Source organism: Balaenoptera physalus (assembly GCF_965194825.1).
Source record: "Balaenoptera physalus genome assembly, chromosome: 11".
In the NCBI taxonomy this organism is placed as follows: Eukaryota; Metazoa; Chordata; class Mammalia; order Artiodactyla; family Balaenopteridae; genus Balaenoptera; species Balaenoptera physalus.
The window spans coordinates 33,419,375-33,436,449 of record NC_138896.1 but is presented as its reverse complement, the minus strand read 5'-3'; the positions used below and the strand labels follow the sequence as shown (position 1 = coordinate 33,436,449).

The following is a 17,075-nucleotide window of genomic DNA, read 5'->3' as shown; positions in this document are numbered from 1 at the left end:
GGCAGATCAGATACCCTACTTGACCTTCCCAACTGAAACAACTAACATGCTGTTTAAAATTTGAAATATAAAGATTATATACACACTGCTGAACTGGTATAAATGGAAGGATTCTTCAAAGACCAAAACCAAAACCAAAAGCAGGAACTTTGGGATGTAAGCTAGCAGCAAAGCTGGCTTTTGCCCTGAGGGTTCCTGCCAAACCCTACAGATTCTAAGTTTCCCATGAGAGCTGCACAGTGTTCAGGAAAGAGGAGAAAAAGCTTAGTTCCTTCATAAAATTGGGACTTCAAAAGGCTCCACCCTCAATGAATGAGAAATAGACCCCCAACACAAAAGGAGACCACAAGGAAACCTGACCTTGGGCTGGGTAGAAATCTGAACCCATAAGCTGGATCTCACACAGATTTGCAGTTTGAATTCATGCTACTTATGTAGCCAGAAAAGCTTTGGGTAGAAAATGAATTTAAAGTGATTTGTGATTGGGAGTGCCCCCAGTCAACTAGCAGAAGTTAATGCAAAACGTCTCTGGAAAAATTAACTTCAAGCCATACCTCAAATAGTTGACAAAGGTAAAGTTCTAAGGAAAATGAACAGCTCAAAGAAAATAACAACAACAAGGAAACAAGGCATTATGAGTACTAGCCAGCAGAAGCAACAGACGGCAGAATCAGACCTGCAAAGATTTCAGATTCTCAATTACCAGACATGAAATTCTACAATTTCTAAATAGCAACTTCAATATGTTAAAGAAATTAAGAAGTTTGCAAATATAAGCAAGAAATAGGAGAAAATCACCAAGCAGATTTAAAAAATAATGGACCAGAACTTCTAGAAATGATAAATAAAGAAGCTGAAAGGAAAAAATTTCAGTGGATGGATTAAACAGCATTTGAAACACAGAATAAATTAAATGGAAGACAGGTTTGAAGAAATTATTCAGAGTTCAGCACAGAGGGACAAAGAGGTGAGGAATATGGAATAGAGGTTACGAGATACAGAGAACAGAATGAGAAGATCCACCATACATCTAACTGGAGTTCCAAAAGGAGCTATTAGAAAGAATGGGAAAGAGTCAATGTTCAAAGAATGAAGGGTGAGAATCCTCCAGAACTGTTGAAAGACACTCATCTTTAGCTCTAGGAATCCCAATGAAACCCAAACAGGATAAAGACAGAGAAACTGACAACTAGTTACATGAGAGAGAAGTGGCAGAACACCAAAGAAAGCAGCAACATCTTTAATGTAACTAGAGGGAAATGCCAGGTCACTTATAAAGGAAGACCGACAGCCAACTTCTCAACAGCAACATTCAGAGCCAGAGGTAGTGGAATAATGGTTTCAGTGACTGAAGAGAAAATATCCAGTAAAGCTACCTTTCAAAATTGAGAGCAAAATACAGTTTCAAGCCAACAAAAACCAAACCAAACCAAAGCAAAAACAACTTGAAAGTTTACCACCAACAGACTCTCACTAAAGGATAATGCTAAAGGGGTTTATTTTAGGCAGAAGGAAAATGATCTCCAATTCGTGAAAGAATGGTGAGAAAAGATATTGATAAGAATGTGGATACAAACACATCATATAAAACAATGATGTCTAAATTGTAGGGAAAAAAACAGGATAGAATGAAAACACAAGATAGCAATTGTATATAAAGTGGGAGAGGTAGTGGTTAGAATTAAACCAGTTTATGGTTCTTGTATTTTGGGGGAGGCAGGTAAACACATTGATTAATTTTAGACTTTGTTAAGTATGCCTGTTAAAATAGATGGGCTAAACATTGAAAGAACAGATACAGAGCACATAACTTCCAAATAAGAAGATAGAAGATGGAATGAGGAGGGAAAAACATCTCAACCAAAAAGAAGGAGCAGAAAAAAAACAAATATAAAGATGGTTGAAATGAATCCCAATTCATCAGTAAGATACACCTGTTCTAACCAAACAGCATTGACTTAAAATATACAAAATTTTATACATAAGCAAAATTTTTGGCACTACAAGGAGAAATGCACAAATCCAATGGGAGATTTTTAACATGTCTCTCAATAATGTGTTATTGAGAAGATTAGTCAGACAAAAACAGACAAGGACATATTATAGATGATTTGAACAGCACAATGAACTAGCTTATTTTAATGATCATATATAGAAAACTACTATATATCTAATAATTAGAGAGTAACACTTTTTCAAGCACTCATGAAACATTTAAGAAAAAAGTTGAAAAGATAAAATATTTAAAAGGAGCACACAGAAATGGTTCAATGCTTATTTCAAACTCTCTCCAAGGATCCATACTTATTTTATCTTAAAAAAGATAAAGATCCTGTCTTTCTTGTTCACTGATGTATCTCCAGAGTCTAGTACAGTGACTGTCACAAAGGGGGCTCTTAATATGTCCTGAAGAATGAGTGGCGAACGAAGGATTCTCTATTGAGGATGGTACAGGCTGAGTGAGCACTGAGGACCAACACTGGAGGTGATGAAGCCCTTTCCAACATGGAGGGGACAAGAGGACAAGGTGAGTGGTGCCAGTCTCCAGGGAGAATTTATACAAAAAAGAAAAACAGAGTCACGACAGCCATCTCCAAATCCAAAGAGAGGGTCATGTGGAAGAGTCTTTGAAAGCCCAGTCTTTGCGGGTCCATGTGGCAGAGCAGAGGAGAGAAGATAGAAATTGCAGGGAGGAAGAATTTGTCCCAATATTAGGAAGAATCTTCTAACAATTCATTGCTCAGCATTGGCCGGGAATTGGCCTGGCTTATCCTCTAAGGCCCTTTATGACCCTGTGTGGGACAGGAGACTGTCCAGGACGTCCTGAGAGTCCCAGACCATGAGTGGACCATCCTTCCAATTCTATCCCGTCCCAGAGATTCCTTCACCCAAAATTCCCTGGATACCCGATCCCTAAAAGATCTGCCCAAGGTCCCAGATTCAGGAGGTGGTGGAGGAATAATGAGAGCTTCAGTCCCCAGAAACTCAATCCAATGTCCTTTCTGCTCCACCATCGGCCTCTCCATTAGCCGAAATGAGCACGTTTTGCCCCATTAGGCTGACATGTACTTTTTCAGTCTACCCATGTCCCAGTAAACCCCATTTTTCCAGCATATGGCAAGGGATTACAAAAGCATAGAGAATTAGTTCAAATGAAAATGCCGAAACTTTCCAGGAAAAGGGAAGCAAGCTCACCTTGGCCTCCGCAGCAGATGGTTGAGTTGGGGGCCTGGCTCTGGGGGCTTCTCCTGCGGCTGGCCAGTCATGCTGCTCTCATGCTGCTGGGCAGGTGGGAAGAGGAGGCCTAGTTCTGTGGGAAAAAGAGAAAGAAAGGTCACTTCTTCATCGTTTGCTCCCAGCTCTCCATCACCAGCCTGCCAAGGACACTATCCAGAAGCCGCGGGAGCTCGCGAGGCTGGCCTCAGCCACTCTCATGTCATTGGGGAGCAGACAGGCACAGGACGAATGTTTCCCACGCCTTCCAATGTGCCAGGCAGGGCTCTAAGGAACGGGGCTACAAAGATGAATCAGATGCAGTCCCTGCTCTCAAGCAACAGCCTAGCAAGAGAGAGAGAGAGAGACATACACATGTTTCACTACAAGATAATTTGGTAAGTGCTGTGATTTCCCCAAGTTCATTCAACAGCCTACCTGTCCCACAGGGAGCAGAGGCAGCTTACAAGTGCTACAGCACAGGGCTTCTCAAGCTCTTTGTTATGAAGGACCAGTTCTTTGTTTTTGTTTTAATTTCCGATCCATCACGGATGAATACTTTTATAAAATATAAGAAAAGGAACTGGTAGAAAAATGAAATGACAAAAATATTCATACAGAGTACAAGCCTACTTCTTAATGATTCAACAGCTTAGTCTGTCAAATCGGCATGAGAGTTTCTAAGCACTTCCTCTCAATTTCTGTACTGATCTCGTGGACCGGTAAACAGCTTGCAGACCAGCACCATTCCACAAACCACAGCTGAGAAGCATTGCTATAGGAAACGTTTGTAAAGAGTGCAACCTTCCTGAGATGTCTGGCTGAGCTCTTGGTTCAGAGAGGGTGGCTGGAAATAAAAATGATGTCAAATTCACCCTCTGGACTATAGTTCAGACTGTTCAGAGAGTCTCTCTCCAAGAAGGAGAGTTACAGCAGGGACTTTGGGAAAGTGTGGCGGTGGGGTGTCTGAGGTGGTGGCACCAACACACTGGGTTCACGGGAACCTGGTCAGAAGTTGTGCCTGGAGCCCTGTCCTGCTCTACCTTGAACTTCCAACTGTAACTATGGCAACTCCAGCCGAAGCTACTGCCTGGAATGGGAAGAACAAAAGTGTCATCTATTAAAATGGACTGGGACGTTTCAAAAAATAAATCATTTCTAAAATGTCAAGAGGGCTGCTGGTGTTCATTCCTACCATTTAATGTTATAAAAATGATGTTTTTTAAATTGAGAAATCTTTTGTCTGTGACAGCCAGCTCCCAAAAAAGCCTTTAAATGCCTATTGCCTTAATACTTGAGGGAGAGATTACAAGTCATTTTCCCCCATTTGAATGCTTAAGAGAAAGTGCTCATTCCTCTAAACTCTCAGCTTTTATGTAGTTCTTATTTTAAACTTTAGAAGAAGATATCTCTGTAGAAGAAAAACTTCCCTTTTCAAAGTCTTTTTTTTTTTTTTTTTAATGCGTACACACATACACTCTCACTCGCTGCTTCAAATGCTAAGTCATTTGCAATTTGGGAGTTTGTTGCTCATGAAATTCTAGCGATAAGCACATCATAAACATTCCTATAGCAAGGGAATGCTTTGGAAGCGATGTCTGTGATGTTACAAAGATTGTCTATCATTATCTCTGAATGTTGGCGAAGTGAAGGTTATGGGAATAACTATTTATGTATAAATAAGTCAACAGAGTAACTGACAACTTCAATAGCAGATCTTACCAAGAAGCTAAACCATGGCACGAGGTGGGAAGCAGGAATGGACTTCCCTCAGTTTCCATGAGTGTTTCATCCTTATTCTCAACATGGGAAAATAACTCTCCAGGCTCCCCGACAGGAGCAATAGTCCTTGGAATCACTCATGGGCAAGATTAAGCTTAGACCACACAGCCAACTTTTATATATCAGGTGCTGGGCTAGATTCTAGTGTTCTCAATATGGGTTCTTCTTCAAAGAGACCCAAGGGAGACATATAAACAGGCAATTACAATCCCCCTTTCCTGCAAGAAGAGTATACTGGCTGGAGTTAAGGTAAAGGAAATGAAGTTAACTAGCTCAATCCATCTATCCAACCATCCATTGGTCCATCCATTGTTGACTGAGTGCCTAGTATATAGCAGGCAAGTGCAAAGCACTAGGCATACAACAGTTGAGACCAATGTGGTCCCTGCCTTCATGGAGCTTATCCTCTAGTGGGGAAACCAACATTAATAAATTAGAAATAACTATAATAGCGGTGCTCTGAAGAAGTATGATTACTGCCATAACAGCATATGTCAGGGGTAGATCTAGCGCAGGAAAGGGTCAGTGGTGCTTTCCTAAAGAATTAGTCTTTAATCTGAGCCCTAAGAATAAATTAGTGAAACAAAATAGGGTGGGGGCAGGAGGGAAAAGACAGAAAGAAAAGGTGTTGCCAGCACAATGAATAGGCTGTGCAAAGTTCCTGTGACGGAAGGAACATGGCACATTCTAGCTATGAAAGGAGGCTCTTAATAAGGACCGAATCGGTTCTTGACTCACATCATGCTTCCATTGTGATGGTATTCAGACCATGCATTATAGATGTGCAGGTTTTTCCAAAAGTGCCCAAGAAGTTACTCAAGGCGAGCCAGGAAAGTAAGGTGCATGTCAGCTAATTCTCCCTCTTCCTAAGCTGGCACGAGGCATCCAACACAGGGGCCACCTTATCCTCCCTCCCATTTTATAGCAAGTTTTGGGACTCATCTATTTTTCTCTTCAACAGTGGTAACTTGGCCAAATCCAATTTGACCAGTGGTGAAAATTAGTTGGTCAGGGCTGACACAGACTGACAGTGGATGTGGGTTTGGGGATGTGAACAAGCGTTCTATTATTAAATGATTGCTGGAGAAGCCTCGTGGTGAATGTTACTCGACGGAAGCTCACACAATTTCATGCACAGAACATGAGCTTTGGGGGCCAAGCAGACCTGGGTTCAAATCTGGTTCCGCCCCTCACTGGCCATTTGGCCTGGTTCTTTGATAAAATGGAGTTAGCAGTGCCTTCCTTGCTGCGAGATCAGCAAGAGCACAGGTCCTACACTGAGCACATTTCCTGGCTCCCAACTGGCCCTGGATAAGTGTCAGCATTACTATCACACAGCAGCGTGTGGGGACAGCCATGATCCTCCCTCAACGTGAAAGTCAACAGGAATCCATGAAACAATTTCCCAGCTGGTACTGGGGCTGCAGGGCAGCTTTGCAGGGGTGCAGGGGTCCCGATGACTCAGTTTCTTGGTGTGTGACCTCATGGGTCCCCTGCCACTGTGCTGAGAGTTCTCAGCGGGAAGTCCCACTGCACCAGGGCTAACAGGCACTGAGTCTCACCTCAGCGGCCCTAGGCCCACCCTCTCCGGATGCCACCCCGGGACTTACAGGGAGCTCCACCCAGGGGCTCTGGGCCGGCAGCCAGCAGACTTGGGTTCTAGTTCCACCACTAACGGCTGGGGTTCCCTTGGACAAACAGCGGAGTTCCAGAAGGGAGAGGAGATGGAATAGCTACCACATCCTGAAGGCTTAAACACAGGCCAGGCCTGGTGCTGGGCCTTCCCAAGAAGCACCCGAATAGTCACAACAGTCCTGCGGGGTCACTGTTGGTATCACCATGTTACAAGTGAGGAAACTGAGGCCTGCTGGTTTGTCCCAGACCGCAGAACTAAGTGACGGAACCAGAACGGGAAGCCGGAAAGCCCTTCCTCTCTACCACGGCACTGCCTTACGGGGATGGATATCTTACTTAGGTCTTTCCCACACGACCAGTGAAGACGCAGCCCTGGAAGGCTCTGTGATTTTCCAGGGACCCACAGGCAGCAAGCCACCAGGCAAGGCCGGACTCTGCCCCATGCCCCACACGGCTGTCTGGGTCTCAGTTTCCCTTCTGCACACAGTGGTGACTAATGATGCCTTACAGACCACACTGCTGTTAGAGTTAAGGGGAGAATGAAGATTTAAGAGTCTTGGGAGGGAAAAATTAATATAGAGACATGAACACTTTAAATGGGTATTGAGAGGCTCAAACCAAGGAGGAAGGGTTCCTGTCAGCCACAGAGCAGTTGAAATGAAAACTGGACCAGGAGCAGGGCAGACAGGGGAGGGGAAGAGACACAGGAGACAAACTGTGGAGCTTCTGAAATGGGAAGCAGGACCCAATGAAGTGTAAAGAATTCCCTCCATGCCACCCACAATAAATTAGAAATTGGCACAGATTTTTAAAAGAAGGAAAAGCAGGAGGGGGAGGAGAAGAAATTGAGGAGGAGGAGGAGGAATTAAATCTGTAGATTTAATCTAAGAACACCTAAGAAACAGGGTGGAGAGTAATCAATGCCATGAGAAATCTTAGACTCCAGTCACGTGGGGGCCACTCATTCTGTCAAACAAGTTCTCCTGCACAGAGATGATGGTGACACGGAAGAAGATCTAATTTTCAAGTGAGACACATTCTATCAACAGATGGGGAGGCCTGGCAGCTTTTCCAATGTGGTGAAAACTGCCATTCTCTCTCCAACCATCTCTCCTCTTCTGTAGATGCCCCACTCTTACCTCCATGGAGGTTGAGAAAAGAATAATTTATAGGCACTAGAAGAGGGCATTCCTGCTCAGACCATTATGAGAGATGGGTGGCCACTTCATCAGGTCTTCATGCACCTGGTTATTCCAGAACACAGAAGCTGGGGTATTCGCCCAATATCACAGCAGCTCAAACACTGAGAGCATATCAGACAGACTTATCATAGGCTGACAATGGATGGCAGACCACCATCCACTGTCCAACCTCCTCAGGCCTCCTATTCCCTTGCTCACAGCTCCAGTCAGCTTGTCTTTCAGGTCTTCACACACTGCAAGCTCTTTCTTAGCCCAGAACTTTTGCACATGCTGGTCCCTCTGACTGGGATGCTCTTCTCCTAGCTCCGCCCTCAATTAACGTCTAGTTAGCTTTCAAATACAGCTTCAGTGAGACTTCTTTGACTCTCCAGAAACGCAAGTGTGCAACAGCACTTATCACAGTTGCAATTAATTAATTACGTGATTAGCAAGGGGGCCTCCCCAGTCAGACCGTAAGCTCTCTGAGGGCATGAGCAAGTGTCTGCTTTTTGCACCGTCGTGTCCCATGCGTGAGCACAGCACTTATCAGTCTTGTTTGCACATCAAAGTCACCTGGGGAGCTTTAAAAAACACAGACGCTTGGGGTTCACCAAAACCCATTAGACAATAGTGCTTAAAGCTGGCCAGGTGTTGTGACATGTGGCCAAGGCTGAGAACCTAAGGAGGCCATGGTTGCTGGGCTTCTGTCCTAGAGCAATCTTGAAGTGGCCCAGGGAGTTACAGTGGGACCTTGCTCCCTTTGCTTGTGGATACAATGCATCGTTTAAACGTTGTTTTCCACCCCAGAGATTAAATTTGAGGAAATTCCGGAAGAGGGAAACAAAATCCTCATTGTTAGCGAGGAATACTATTCCTTTCATGAAGCACTCCCAGGATAACCCCCTCCCCGACACTCCTCTGCCCGCTAACCCTGGTTTATCACCTTTACCCTCAGAGCCACAGGATTAACCTGATGTGTTCCTGAAATACACTTAAATATTTGGGGGGATAACCCCTAATTTTAAAAATTAAATCAGGCCCAGCTATACTATCCTGTAGAGTGCAAAACTTCACATTAAATTTTATTATAACAGAAGAAGTCAAAGCCAGTTCGTGCCGGGACAGGCCCCCCAGGCCAGCCCCAAGCCGCAGGTAGAGGTGCTTTGCAGTAACTTGCCCATGGGGGCACTGGGGTGGGGGAGCTCCCATGGGTCATCTGCGCTGATCTGGCCTTTCCAGGGCAAGCTGAGAACAAGCTGTCCCTATCCTCTCAGTTCCCCTTACTAAAGGGGAGGGAGTAAGTGCTATGTGCTAAATGTTCTGGCCCTCCCCCACCAATTCATATGTTGAAATCCTAACCCCCAAAGGTGATGTTATTAGTAGGTGGGGGCTCTGGGAGGTGCTTAGGTCGTGAGGGTGGAGGTCTCATGAAAGGGATTAGTGCCCTTATCAAAGAGATCCCGCTAGCTCCCTCACCCCTTCTGCCACGTGAGGACACAGTGAGAAAGTACACAGCAATGCACCGGGAAGAAACGGCCCTCACAGAATGCGACCATGCCGGCATGTTGATCTGGGACATCCAGCCTCCAGAACGGTGTGAAATAAATTTCTGTTGTTTATAAGCCATCCTCTGTGGTTTTTCGTTATGGGCTGAGACAGTAAGATGTGTGAAAAAAATCCAACCTCTTAAACACACTCAAAGTAACAACTCCAATCCTCTGATGGGTTTCACCAGCCCAACAAAAGCACTGTTTGACCGAGTCCTAAGTCCCATGTCCCTGTGAGAAGTAGACCATCACTTAACCCAGTGCAGGGCAAGCTCTCCTGAATATAGCTCTAGTGCCCATAGGGACCACCTGGGGAAGTTAAGAATGAAGCTTCACCTTGCACCCACTACGTTGGTAATAATAAAATAATAGCAAGTGTTGGTGAGGATGTGGAGAAATTGGAACCCTTCTGCACTGCTGGCAGGAATGGAAAATGGTGCAGCTGCTTTAGAAAATAGTGTGGCAGTTCCTTAGAGTTATCAATGACCCAGTAACCCTACTCCTAGGTGTAAACCCAAAAGAACTGAAAACAGGTACTCCAACAAAAATGCGTTCACACATGTTCAAAGAAGCTCTATGAACAATAGCCACAAAAGTGGAAACGACCCAAACGTCCATCAGCTGGCTAACAGATAAATCTGGTATCTACATACAATGGCATATTATTCAGCCATAAAAAGAATGAAGTTCTGATACATGCGACAACATGGATGACCCTCGAAAACATTAAGTGAAAAGAGTCAGACACAAAAGGTCACATATGGAATGATTCCTTTTATCTGAAATACCCAGAAGGTAGGTAAGTCCATGGAGATATCAAGCAGACCAGTGGTTGCCAGGGGCTGGGGCTGGTAGGAGAACGAGGGGTGACTGCTTAATGGGTATGGGGTTTCCTTTTGGGGTGATGAAAATGCCTTGGAACTAGACAGAGGCGATGGCTGCACAACATTGAGAATGCACCAAATGCCACTGACCTCTATACTTTAAAATGGTCAGTGGTTAATTTTATGCTATGTGAATTTTACCTCAATTAAAAACAACAATAAACAAAGCTTCCAGGGCCCCACCGTGAGAGGCTCTGACTCAGTAGGTGTGGGCTGGGCCCAGGGATCTGCTTTTCCAAAGAACATCTGAGTGATTCTGACATGGGGGTCTCAGGCATGGCCTAAACGTAAGGGCTGATGTGTGTAAATGATGCCTTTACTTTAGATGAATCAGTAACACCTGCTGCTATTTCCTGAGTGCCCAGTATGGGCCAGGCAGGCACTAGGCTTGGTGCTTTCAAATACAGTGTCTCAGAATCACACTGCAAGTTGGGAATGATCACTGTTTTGTTTTATAGTTGAGGAGACTGAGGCTCAGAGAGGTTAAGTAAGTTGCCCAGGGCACACAGCTGAGTAACAGTGGATTCATACCAATATCTGTCTGATTCCACAGACCATATTTTCCCCATCACCCCATACTACACCACTGTCTTTTAACAAGCCCTTCCAGGCAGCAGAAATGTCATTTTTGTGTTTATATGCTCTTTAAGTTAGAGACTTAGGTCATCTTACTAAAATTGTGGTCCTTGGTATCTCCTGGGAATTCACTAGCAATGCAGACTCTCAGTCCTCACCCCAGGTTTGCTGAATCAGACTCTGCTCTCCCCAGATGACTTGTGTGACACTAAAGTGTGAGCCGCACAGGTTTCTCTAGAGCTGTGCTATCCAATATGGTAGCCACTAGCCTATTTAAGTGGCTATTTAAATTAAAACTAATGGGGATGTCCCTGGCAGTCCAGTGGTTAAGACTTCGCCTTCCAATGCAGGGGGTGTGGGTTTGATCCCTGGTCGGGGAGCTAAGATCCCACATGCCTCGGGGCCAAAAAACCAAAACATAAAACAGAGGCAATATTGTAACAAATTCAATAAAGACTAAAAAAATGGTCCACATAAAAACAATCTTAAAAAAAATTAAAATTAATTAAAATGAAATAAACTTAAAAACTCAGTTCTTCAGTTGTACCAGCCACATCTAAAGTGCGCCACAGCCATATGTGGCAAGTGGCTACCACTGGGCAGCACAAAATAGAACATTTCCATCAGTGCTGTGCTAGAGCGGGCTATCTTGAACTTGGCACCACTGACATTTGGGGCTAGATAATTCTTTGTTGCGGGGGGTGGGTGTGGCGAGGCTTCCAGCACATGGTAGAGTAGTAGTTTGCAACCTGGGATGATTTTGTCCCTCAAGGGAATGGCAATGTCTGTAGACATTTTTTGGTTGTCATAGCTGGGAGGTTCTACTGGCATCATATGGGTAGAGGCCAGGGATGCAGCTAAACATCTTACATCCTACAGTGCACAGGACAGCACAACAAAGAATTATCCGGTCCAAAGTGTCAGTGGTGCCAATGTGAGAAGCGCCCAGCTAGAGTAACCAAAAATACATGGCCATTCTCAGTAAAACTGGAGGCAGGAGACTCACGACACCAAAGTGCCCACCCCCCTCCTTTGCCAAATTCAGAACCGGAGAAGAGTATCTATTTTTGCCAAGAATGCAGAGTAAGAAGTCCTGGTTTCCAGAAAAATCGACGAACTCATTACTAAAATGAGGTCCCTACACTTCAAATCCCAAGGGCTGGGAAATGAAGAGGTTAATTTTTGATGTTTGGAATGTGTGATAAATTCCACAAGAAACCACAATCTGCCTATCGGTCAGGTGTGGACACATCATTCGTTTGTTCACGTATCTATTTACTTAAAAGTATTTATTGAGCACCTACCATATGTCAGGTACTCTTCCAGCATTCAAAGCAGAGCAGCCAATAAAACAAACCAGGTCCTTGCCCTTGTGGAGCTGGCATCCTAGTGGAGGAGACCAACAGGACCCAAGTAAACAAATACACCAGCAGTGAAATGGGTATGATCAGTGCTACGAAGGGGAGGGGTGCAGAGGAGTGATGGGGGATAGGTATCTGAGGTCACCTATCTGAAGTGTCCTGGGGCAACTGAAGAGGTGTCATCTGGCAGAGACCTGAATGAACTGGTAATTCGAGGAGGGACCAGAGTTCCAAGCAGAGGAAACAGCGGCTGCTGACCCCTTTGGCAAAACAAGCTTTCTGGAGCTGGAAAAGGCTGGCATGTGAGGTTGGCAAGGCAGGAACGGGCCAGGTCACGGGGATAGGAACCCACTGGAGGGCTCTGAGCAGAGGAGAGATGGGGCTTGATCAGCTTTTCACATAGAGAACAAACTATAGGAGGATAAGAGTGGAAAAGGCCAGACCTGGTACGAGGCTGCTACAGTCTTCCAGGCAAGAGATGGTGATGGCTTATTATTAGTTAATTAATTAATGAAATCATTAATATTAATACTAGCTCTCTACTTGGCCAATGTTATTAATACTCTATCTCAGATATATTACAGGTAGACTCAGCATCATGTTCAAGCTACTTCTATGGAGAAATGCATTCTGAGTTCCAAATGACCAACTTGAAACCTTTTCGATCCACCTGGGTTTTAAGTCGGGGACTGTGTGACCTGGGAGAAGACAGCAAGAAAGGGAGTTGGGGGGGTTAGGAGATTTTAGCAGGAGGAAAAAGGGTGTATGCCCCCAAATCCCCCTTTCTCTAGAACCATCAGAGGTGTCTGAGAGGGGCCTTCCAATTCTCCCAAGGGTTGTTGGGTAGCAGATGGGTGAGAACCAGCAATTCCACTACAGGCAGAACAGAAGGGAAAGGACCAGATCTTCCAGAAGGACAGCACTGCAGCTGTGAGCGAAGGAGGGTGTGGAGTCTTTTCCAAAAGCAAGGGAGTCTCTACTTCTGGGGTTTCTGAGGTTCTAGGGCATCACAGGGTCAGGACAACAGTCACAGAATCGGCAGATTTAGGGCAGAAGAACCCAGCTGTGCCGGTTACTAACTGCACAGCGCTGAGAGTGCTGCCGTTGATCCCCGTGAGCCTCTGTAAAAGGAAACGACACCCCTGCCTCTCAGAGTGGTATTGAGGGGTCAAGTCAGATGGTGCCCGCGCCGAGAGTGATGACCACTTCCGGTCCACGTGCCGAGGTCTGGGCACGCCCATCTTCTGGAGCAGGTGCAGAACCCACCATCCTCCACGGCATGAGGTTCTGTGCTATACACATGCCCAGGTAGTTCAGCTTTACACATAAAAAGGTGCTTCCCTTTCATTAATTCCTTTATTCAACACACATTCACTGGGTCTTAGCGCCGGGCATGGAAGACATAGAGCGTAAGATGCAGCCTTTACACCCCAAGAACATGGGCAGCGGGGGTGGTTGGAGACAGGAGAACAGGTTTCTCTGATTCTCCTTTTCCCTCAGGGCCTGGTGACCACTGTCCAGGTAGTTTTCATGCCTTTAGACTAGAGCCACCAGCCTGCTGGGGCCTTGTCTACCAGCAGCCTGCAGTGCCAACCTTGGGTGGCAGTGCCCTCTCTCTTCTCCAGACTGGCAGGCCGTCCTGGTCGTTTCTGCTGGAGCAGAAAAGGATGGTGAGGAAAAGGCAGGGCTGGCTAGGCAGAGAGAAACCGGGAGAAGCGCCGGCCTTCAGCAAGGCCTTCCTTCCAGCCCCACTTCCTGCCCCCAGTGGACATGGCTCCAGATGGGTCAGGGGCCTCTCTGACCCCCAGCTCACCTAGGGCGCAGCATCTCTCTGGCGTTTCCCAAGAAACGTCTTCAAGAGAAGGCCCCAGCTCTGAGTCATCTGCAGCAGAGATGAGACCTTGTAAAAATAACTCCAAGTATGAGGCTCCTCCTGTATTCACATTATTCACGATACAAAGAACAAAAAAGCAGGGCAGGAAGCAGAGGAGGAAAAGTGTCGTTCCCATCAGTTTTCTTCACATGACAAGCAGCCAGGGACTCACTTGCTGAGCCCCACTGCGCTCTCTCTCCGCGGAGCGAATTACATAAGCCGGCGAGAGGGGCTTCTTGGCAGCCTTCTGACTCTGCCACCCACCCGTCTTCATCTCTCAACTCCAAATCCGAGGCTGGCTGCCTCGGATAGTTCTCATGTCAACATGATGGAGCAACTAGGTTTGCTCCCATAGGGCACTCAGGAAAGGCCTTGGGGAGGTGAAAGTTGAGCTGAGGCCCAGATGACCAACAAGTGAAAATCTGAGTGGGAGGACACTGGACATTCAACAGGGACAGTTGAAGCAATGGCCCCGAGGCAGGGATCGGTGTGCACACGGCAGGCACAGTGGGTGGGACAGAGCAGAGGAGTGGTGGTGGGGGGGCAGGGGGTTCCCGACATGTAGGGTAGTGGTTCTCAGCCTGCAGTGATTTCGTCCTCCAGAGGATAGCTGACAATGTCCGGAGACATAGCTGGTTGTCACAGCTGGGGACGTGCTATTGGCATCCGGTGGGTAGAGGCCAGGGATGCCGCTAAACATTTTTGAATGCACAGGTCAGCCCCCCTCAACAGAGAATTATCGGGCTCAAACGTCAATAGTGCTGAGGTCAAGAAGCCCTGGTATAGGGTCTCTCAAGTCACCGTAAGGAGTCCATGTGCACACAGATGCACACACAGGACTAACCGGTGCCTGTGGCTGCCGGACTGTGGTCCTTACACGTGCGCATCCATCACGTGCACGTCCAGGGTATGTGTGTTGAGATGAAAGAGAGGATGCTAGGACCAGCTCTCAGAACACAGGAGCCAGGGCGGAGGCAAAGAGCTGGGATAAGGTTCCTCCAACCTAATTGGGAGCTAAGAGGGAGGTCCTGGAACAAGGACAGAGGAGGTCAAATACAGGGAGGCATGGAGGCTATGGGCAAGCAGACGGAGGCCACAGGGAGCTGTTTTCAAGCAGATGATGTCCCTTGAGAGTCAAGACAGGGCCCTGGGTGAGGGGAGAGGGGCCACCCTGTCCTAGTGAAGGGGCTAAGAGCTGGAGAATGCAACGGGTCTGATGAGTGCAGAGGGCACAGGCTGAGCCAGTGTGTAGACAGCCCAGGACTCAAGAACAAAATCACCAGAAGAAACAGCCAAGGGCTGAAGAGAAGGGACTCAGGTGGGCAGGACATGGGTGGAGGGTCCCCAAACCCAACCACTCAATACCTGGAAGAGGCAAATGAGGAACCCAGAGGGGCCTGGACAATTAGGGGCATTTGGGTATGATCTTGAATTTGGTTACAACTACAGAATGGGTTGTTCTCTGCTCCGTTGGGGGCAGGGGCACCTGGAGGTCAGGCCACCGGGCTGGTGGTCCAACACAGAGAGCACTTTAGGGTGCAAGTGATTTCATTTCTCCCCAAAGTCAAGTAAGCCCACCGGGGAGAGGCCGAGATGACCAATGCCTGTGACACGCAGTTAACCCCAGGCGCGCCTCTCCTCCTCACCCTATTGATAATCTGGATGATTCATTCGGAGAGGCTGGTCCCGCCTCAGCGGAAAGAGAATCTAGATGAGGTTCTCATTACTTAGAAATGAGAAGAATTTCTCAGTGGAGAAGCAGGCTGGAACCCTTCCATAGTCGCTATGTAAAGAAGCCTTTCTAATTTGGGGGAGGGTGAGCAGGACAGGCTGCCTCAGAGGGACTTGTTCCGACAGAATTGCTGGTGGCATCCCTGGGTCCGTGTCTATGCCCACAAGCGGGCAGATGCCCTCATTACCACTCTCACTCAGCGCTGACTCCCTTCCTCTATAGTTTTAAAATAACATTTATTCTTCTCCACCTAGAAAGCATGCTCACTGTAAAGGTTTTAAACATACACAAGAGAAAAAGAAAAGCCACTCATAATCCCATCGTTTTGTGAGAATATTTCCTTTTTTTTTGCTAAACTTTTAAAATACGATGGTTGAGATCATATTGTATATGTAGTTTTCTATTCCGTTTCTAATGTAAGCATATGGCCATGTTATTAAACTATTAGCTTTAATCATTGAACTAATCCACTGAAAATATGGTATAGTCTCTAATGTTATGAGAGGCAGAGCCCAGATCCTCTGAGGACTTATTTCACCTAATGCAGGTATTTTAAGGGACCCCTGAGCATTGAATACAGGAGTTGTCCCCATATTCTGAGCACTTACTACATGTGCCAGGTACTCGGCCTCCTACCGTGTCAGGTGGCAGTGGAGATTAGATGTGGGGATGGCTTAATACCATACTGTCACATGCAATATGCATTCCCTTCCTCCAGACTTGGGACCTGTACACTTCACTTGGTTGAGGGTCATACCCCATCCCACTCTTCTCACAGAAAAACTACGGACTCCTCACTCAGTTAAGGGGCAGCTGTAGGTCCCGTCTCGGCACAGGGAATGGAGAAGAACCTGGGTTAGGTCCTGAGACGCAAGGAAAAATAGGCAATGGAAAAGCTCTGGAATGGTCATCAGGTGTAGGGATCGGTAGTGGTTGGTCAACCACAGCCTGCAGGCCAGCCAACCACCTGTTTATGTAAATAAAGCTTTACTGAAACACAGCCACACCTATTCATGTCAATAGTGTCTATGGCTGCTTTTGGCCACAATAAGCAGAGTTGAGCAGTTGTGACAGAGACCACATGGCCCGCAAGCCTAAAATATTTACTACTTGGCTCTTTAAGACAAAGTTTGCTGACCCCTGTGTTTGGAGGCCAGCCGTCCTCCAAAATCTGTGTTCCCCCTCATTTAGCTGAGAGTTGTCACTGAGAGGCAGCTGCCTAGCCCAGAGCTACACCTCCCAACTCCTCCCGTGGCAAAGTGGGACCCGTGACTAGAGCTCACCAATAAAA

At 46.4% G+C, this 17,075-nt stretch overlaps 1 protein-coding gene across 16 annotated transcripts in view; it reads right to left on the bottom strand.

The window, feature by feature from the left end:
• TRERF1 (transcriptional regulating factor 1) overlaps positions 1 to 17,075 on the bottom strand; it is a 195,559-nt gene that overhangs the window by 60,229 nt on the left and 118,255 nt on the right. For all 16 annotated transcript variants that reach the window (XM_082414715.1, XM_082414720.1, XM_082414716.1 and 13 more), the window contains one exon: positions 3,196 to 3,310. The gene's annotated coding sequence lies outside the window, so the exon portion shown is untranslated. The remainder of the gene's footprint in view (positions 1 to 3,195; positions 3,311 to 17,075) is intronic.